Source organism: Mirounga leonina, unplaced genomic scaffold (assembly GCF_011800145.1).
Source record: "Mirounga leonina isolate KUSES-001 unplaced genomic scaffold, KU_Mleo_1.0 Mir_173, whole genome shotgun sequence".
Lineage (NCBI taxonomy): Eukaryota > Metazoa > Chordata > Mammalia > Carnivora > Phocidae > Mirounga > Mirounga leonina.
This window is the reverse complement of record NW_023270447.1, coordinates 65,450,614-65,457,970: the sequence shown is the minus strand read 5'-3', so window position 1 is coordinate 65,457,970 and position 7,357 is coordinate 65,450,614.

The window sequence follows — 7,357 nt, the reverse complement described above, 5'->3', positions numbered from 1 at the left end:
TTGCCTCCTCCCCTCCCCACGCCCTGCACCCTGGGGATTCCACGCAGCCGCAGCTCCAGGCATCTTGGGGGTCAGAACAGGGTCTGAGAGCCTCGAGAAACCTCAGTTTCCCTATCAAGAATCCAGAAAGTGACAAGGAACAGGCTCACCAGGGCCTGTGGTCCTGGCCACGCCCTCCTCCTCTCAGGGTCAAGTCTTCAGAGCATCTTCCCAGTTCAAAGGAAATGTGAGGCTGTAAGATCCTGGGAATCCGGGTGAGCTGCTGCAGACAAGTGAGGGAAATTTTTAAATAAACCCTAGATTCAAATCCCTGCTCCATCACTTACCAGCTGTGTGGCCATACCTCAGTTACTTAGCCTCTCTGAGCCTCATCTGTTTTGAGGGTTCAGGGAAATGAAAGATCCAACAGCCTAGTAAATGGCAGGGGCTCTACGAATGCGTGTGGAATGAGTCTTGAAGAGCTGCAGACACCTGCGGTGACCCAGATGGTGTTGAAGTCAAGCCTGTGGAAGGGAGGGAGACACTTCTTGGGGCGGCCAACAGCTGTTCTTTAGCTTCATCTCAGATTGGGTAAAGGAAAATGGGCTAAAACTGTAGTTAGCAGGAGTTAAGTTAGAGCAGAAAAGCTATACTGATGGGGGGAGGCGGATGGGGGTGGTGAGTAATCAAGACAGGCTGTGGAATCTCAGGGAGGTGGGAGCCCTAACTCTTGAGTCCCCCTGAGACAAGGGTGCAGGGTGTTTTACAGTGACAGGGGAGTAGATGGAATGACCCCTGGGGTGTCCTGATGACCAGGGAACAGGGATGGTGGGTGGCCAGAGAATGTAGAGCTCTCCCTAATGCCCAGTGTCTGGGTTCATTCAGCCACAGCATTGCCAAGTGTGCGGGAGGATAACAGCCACTTCCAAGTTGCTCCTGCCCCCACCCCCAACTCCCTCTCAAGCGACAACCCTCTCTCCTCTGCCCTGAGCTTTCCCTATGTCTCACCGGCCCTTGGCTCTGCTCCGCGCCTAATCAAACAAGCCCCAAATGCTGAAAACTCAATGTTTATTTTATTTTATTTTTTTACACACTTGCATAACTCCCTGACAAGCCACGCCAGGCGTTGGGCTTTTTTGTTTGGTTTTATTTTGTTGCATTTAGGGGGAAAAAGAGAGAGAGAGAAAAGAAGGAATCACACAAACCACCCAGCCCTAGAAGATGTCTTAGGCCAGACCGTGGGCTCGGGTTTCCTGCCTGAGGAAAAGTCTGCGGGAGTTGGGGGGCCTCACTACTAGGCTCAGGAATGAGTAAGGGAAGAAAGCCACCTGGGTCAGGGAAGATAATGAATTAGAACCATGTGACAATAATAAAGGGCATTTCTTGTGCACCTACTATATGCCAAGCCCTGGGCTTTGCTTATATATTCTGTTGCCTAATTTCACAACCACTTTACTGTCTTCCTTTTTTCCTTTTCTCTTTTTCTTATATATGTGAATTCTGAACCTCAGAAACATCAAGCAATTTGCTCAGAGACATATGACCTGTAAGTGGCCAGCCCGGTTCCCATTATGCTAAATGACTTGTAATTTCCTTGAGAGTGCCGTGTTGCCCTGAGTTTGCATATGTTGTTCATTCTGCCAAGAAATGTCTTTTTCTCTGACCCTTCTCTTATCATCTTTCAAAATGCCTACATGAAGTTTCACCCGGCCACCTTGCACATCAGGCTCTGGACCTTGTGTGGACCTGTCCATCACTCATCACTGGTCTGTGATGGTCTCTCCCACTGCACTGTGAGCCCCTTATGGGCAAAAACTGTCTGATTCATCCTTAGGATCCCAGCACCACGGACATGCCTAACTGATGTTTGCTGAACTGAACCTCCAGATGGCTAGGATTGTACCTTTTGTAGATCCTGACCGCTTACTCAGATGACGTCTCAGGTCATTATCGTTCCTCACCCAAACCAAGATCACCATTCTTATTAGAAGACCAAAGGTCAGTGGATCCAGACCTGGGCAGTAGCTCCTGGAGATTAGCAAAATTCTTTATAGTTTATGTCATCCTTTACCAGGTGAGAATTATTTGCCCACTTGGGTTGTCCCTTCACCAGTATACTCTCAGCTACAAGTAATAGAAGACCAGCTCAAAATAGCTTAGACAGCAGGGTGGTTTATTATCTCATGTATCAAGAAGGGCAGAGGTAGGAATGATCCAGCAGCTCAGCAACCACATCAAGAATCAGATTCTTTCCTATTCTCATTCTGCCATCCTCAGTGCATCAGCTACCGCCCTTCTGATCACAAGATGGCTGCAGCAGCTCCAGGCTCCACATCTTCACCAACTAAGTCTAGCAACAAGTCCAGCAGTCTCTTTCGGTTAAAATGAGGGGCGCCTGAGTGGCTCAGTCATTAAACGTCTGCCTTCGGCTCAGGTCAAAAATATATTTTACAAACATCTTTAGGGATGCCTGGGTGGCTCGGTTGTTGGGTGTCTGCCTTCGGCTCAGGTCATGGTCCCAGGGTCCTGGGATCAAGCCCCACATCAGGCTCCCTGCTCAGCGCGAAGCCTGCTTCTCCCTCTCCCACTCCCCCTGCTTGTGTTCCCTCTCTCTCGCTCTCTCCCTGTCAAATAAATAAATAAAATCTTTAAAAAAAATGATTAAAATGATAAATCCTGTGTAATGTATATTTATCACAATTAAAAAAATTTTTTTAAGTTAACTGGATCACACGCCCACCAACGAACCCATTACAGACAAGAAGGATGCTACTGCTAGGATTAGCGTACATCCGTCAGGATTACACAGGGAGGAGTAGTCACAGATTAAAGCAGAACTCTGTTACACCGAAGAAGGGAAAATGGGCTTTGGGGCAGGCAACCAACAATGTTTGTGATCATCACTGTTATTCAAAAAAAAAAAAAAAAAAGCTGACCTTTGTTGTCAATTTATCACAGAGTCCCCTGCACCCTTAGTCTTGTTGATCCTGTTATTCTCTGAGATCTTGTTATTCTCTGTTTCATAGAGGCAATATAGGGTAATGGCTAATTGCATGGACACTGGAATTAGCCCTGAGCTCGAAGCCCATTTCTACCACCAACTAGCTCAATGCCCTTGGGCAAGTCACTTTACCTACCTGAGGCTCAGTTCCTTCATCTGTAAAATGGGTGTAGGAATAATACATACACCGGCCTTCTTATGGGGATAACACACGGTGATGCATTTAAAGAGCTTAACACAATGCTGGGAATGATAGTAAGTATTTAGTACATGCTTAACTACGCATTTGTCCTTTCCTTCATTAAACATTAACTGAGTGTGATTGTATCCCCGGTACCAGGCTGGGAACGGAGGACAGAGAAATGAACGTCATGCTGTCTGTCCTACTAAGGAGCTCCAGGTCTAGTGGGAGAGACAGATTTATAAGACAAGGAAGATGAGGTAGAGTGACAGCACAAAGGAAGGAGTGATCGTGACTCAGGGAGTCAGAGAAGCTTCTCCAAGGAGGAGATGTTTGAAAGGATTGTTGGCATTTTCTAGGCACATGAGATGAAAAAGGCGTCCCAGACAGAGGGGACGGCAAGCGCAAGGGCCCAGAGGCCCCATGCATTATGGTGCCCTTGGAGACCAAAGCGGTCTGCTGTGTGGAGATTTAGGATGAGAGAGGTGGGAGGAGGGCAGGAGATGAGATCTTTCCAGAAGGGCCTTGTGTACCAGGCTGAAGAGCAGGGACTTTACCTTGAGGGCAGTGGGCGACCCCTAGAGTTTATGAGGTGCGTGAGAGGCAGATTTGGGGCTGCCTGACAGCTCTTGTGAAGGCTCAGTTTGAAGGGGAGAGATGGGATGGGGGTCGTTCCAAAGAGCACAGCTCTGCTTTTCCCCTTTCCCTCCCTTCCAGAGGGCTGGCTGTGTCCTCTAGAAGCCCGGTGCACCAGAAACACACCCTTCCAGATTCTCCACCTCGATGTAATGGAGATGGGGCTCCCCTAACACACACCTGGGACATGCAGCCCTCATCCTGCAGGGTCTGGGAAAACCACTCATTCTTCCCCATGAGGAGTGAGGAGCCTGGGCCACCACCTCCTTCCCCCACGTCCGAACCCGCCCTTCATGGCCCTCCTTCCATCATCCTCCAAATGCCCCCCACCTTTCCGACTCCTGCTGTTCTACCTCCCTCCCTCTTCTCCTCACCTAAGATCCCTGCCACACAGCCTGTGGTACCCGCTTTGCTCACACAGGACTCTGACAACCACCTCCAGGTCCTCTTCTCCATAGCAGGCTCAAGCATCATCCTGGGGACCTCCTTGTCCATGTCCGAACTGCTCTCACCCCCTGGACCTCCCGGACGGTGCTGGTCTTGTCCATTTCCCTTCAGCCTCCCACTCACACGACCACTCCCTCATGGCCTCCAACGGCTCCATCACTGAGACCACAGACTCTAAGACCCCCAGACCCCAAGACCCCCAGACCCCCAGGCCCCAGATCCCTACCATAACCTCCTTCTGCTCCAGACCTCTTGCTCCCTTCCTCCTAATTCAGGTTCTTGACATTTTGACCACTCAGTAATGGTTTCGGCGCTGGCCTTGCCCCAAAGGCTCAACGGCACGACAAGCCCTCTGCCTCTTCCTGCTGAGCTCCGCAGGAGCATCCCCCAGCTACCTGGGATGGTGTGTCTGCAGATCCACAGCCAGGCTCAACTGGGCCCTCGGCCACTGCTGTTGACCCCTCAAGCCACCCGGGGCCCCACCCTGGTCAAAACAGCTGGGACAGCCAGGGGACTCCCTCAATTTCCTTCTGCTACCTCTAAACTTGTGATCCCTACGCAGAACCTCTTTCTCCCCAGATTCCCCCTTTTTGGTAAACAGCAGTGAACCTGATAAACAGGAAACTGGGGTTTGTTTTCATTCTCACCCCTCTCCCTTCCCACACCCACTCCATTGGCAAATCCTGTTGGATCTACCTCCGGACCATCCCCAAACCCAGGAACTGTTCACCTCACAGCTGTTGCCGCTTACCTGGCCGATCGGAAAAGTCCCTGACTGTCCCCTCGGCTTCCACTCGCTCCACCCCCCCACCCCACCCCCACCCACCATCACAGGCTTCACACAGTAGCCAGAGAAAAATCTTAAAAATTATGAAGCAGATCCCATCACTCACAACCCTGCTTAAACTTCCAGTGATTTTCCATTGTACTTGGAATCAAATACAAACACCATCCCTTATAAGGCCGCATCCCTCCGGCTTCATCTGTCTTCTCTCTTGGCTTCAGCCTCACTGGGCTTCTTTCAAGTCTTGGACCACTTCCTCATCTCAGGGCCTTTGCACAGCTCTTCAGATGAGCGGCTTCAACATCCCTTTGTCGGAAGGGCCACCCTGACCTCTCTGTCTCCATAGCTCCCCCATCCTTCCCAACCACCGCCTCCTTCTCCTGTTCGTTCTATTGGGCACGAGTTTGGTAATGATTTCGTTGCTTGTTCCCCTCTTGCTTGTTCCCCTCCCAGCCTCGGGTTCCTGGTGCCTGTATGTGAGAGAGCCCTCCTCTCTTTCTCGGCCCTCTCGCCCAGCAGGACCCATTGCTAAAGTCACCAACGAGCTCCGAATCGCCATATTCTGCAACTCCTTTGTGTTCCTCCTTCTCTATCTAGCTCTCTGCAATTCTTGATACCCTCTCCTTCTTGGAATGCTTCTCTCCACTGTCCTGGTTCCAGTTTCTTGTCCTTCTGCCCCCCTCTCCTCCAGGCCTTCCCTGTAGGCAGGTGCAAGTTTATTCCTGGCCCTCTGCCCTTCCCTTCCACCATGTACTACTACGGATAAAAAGCCCAATATCCATTAATAAGAAAAGTAAATGTGATGGTTAATTTTATGTCAACTTGGGTAGGCCATGGTACAAACATCATTCTAGATGTTTCTGTGAAGGTAGTTTTTAATGAGATTAACATTTAAGTCAGTGGACTCTGAGTAAAGCAGATGACCCTCCATGGTGTGGGTGGGCCTCATCCAATCAGTCGAAGGCCTTCATAAAAACAAGATTGATGTCCACTGAGCAAGAAAGAATTCTGCCAGCAGACACCCTTTGGACTCAAACTGCAACCCCAAATCTTCCCCAGTCTCCAGCCTGCCAGCCTACCCTGCAGATTTTGGACTTGCTAAGCCTCCACAATCACGTGAGATGGTTACTTAAAATACACACACACACACACACACACACACTATTGGTTCTGTTTCTCTGGGAACTCTAATACACTAAGTGATAACTAAATGTTAACTAAAACCCTCCCAAACTCTTTTCCTTAATGAGATTACTCTCACAGATCCAAGGCTGTTGGGCCCGAGAGTCCAGATGCCCAGGTCTTAGTCCCGGGTCTGCCCCTGGCTGGGTGGATCCTCTTATCCAAGTCCCAGTCTTGCTCGTATCAATAAACAGCCACTCCAGCTGCCCAACCCCTCAAGGCAAAACCCAAGAGATTTGGTTGGCATCTCCTTTACTCCCCAGGTCTGATCCAGCAGCAAGATGTTTCCCTTTTGCCTCCAGAGGGTCTCCTGGATGCACCCATTGCGCTCCATCTGGTCGGCCAGCACCTGGCCTGCTGGTGCTGTCTCCCACCTGCCCGCCTACCCCAACATCCGCAGCAGCCAGAGCGATTTCTAAAATCACTCTGATTCTTAAAAAACATAAATCATCTCATAGCAATGTATTAGTTTCCTATGGTTGCTGTCACAAATCACCCCCCCTCAGCGCTTCAAACACACAAACGTATCATCTTACAGTTCTAGAGGTCAGAAGTCTGAGACGGGTAACTGGGGCTGTGTGCCTTTTCCACCTTCCAGAGGCCGCCCAACTGCGGGGCTCATGGCCCCTCCTTGCATCACTTTGACCTTCGCTCCGGTCATCACATCTCCTCTGATGCCAATCCTCCCACCTCCCATTTATTAGGTCCCTTGGGATTCTATGGGCCCACCTGGATGACCCAGGATAGTGTCCCCATCTCAAGAGCCTTAACATATGCACAGGTTTTGGGGATTCAGATACAGACATCATTGGGGGTGTCTAGCATAGCTCTTAAATCCTCCCAGTGGGTCCCCCTCTGCACTTAGAATTAGAAGCCAACATCTCCCCCACTTCAAAGACCCCTGGGGCCTGCCGCTACTCACCTACTCTGCTGTGGCAGCTACATCGCTGTCCCCTGCGTGCGCCAAACACGCTTTCCCTTCTTCCTTCAATGTTCTTCTGCTCCTTCTTGTCATTTAGGGCTCTGCTCAGATGTTACCTCCTCAGAGAGGCTTTCTCTAGTCCGAAGTAGCGTTCATGGGCCATTTTGAATTATTTTCTTCATTGCCCTTAATTGCTGCCTGATGTTCTCTTGTTGATTATTTGTT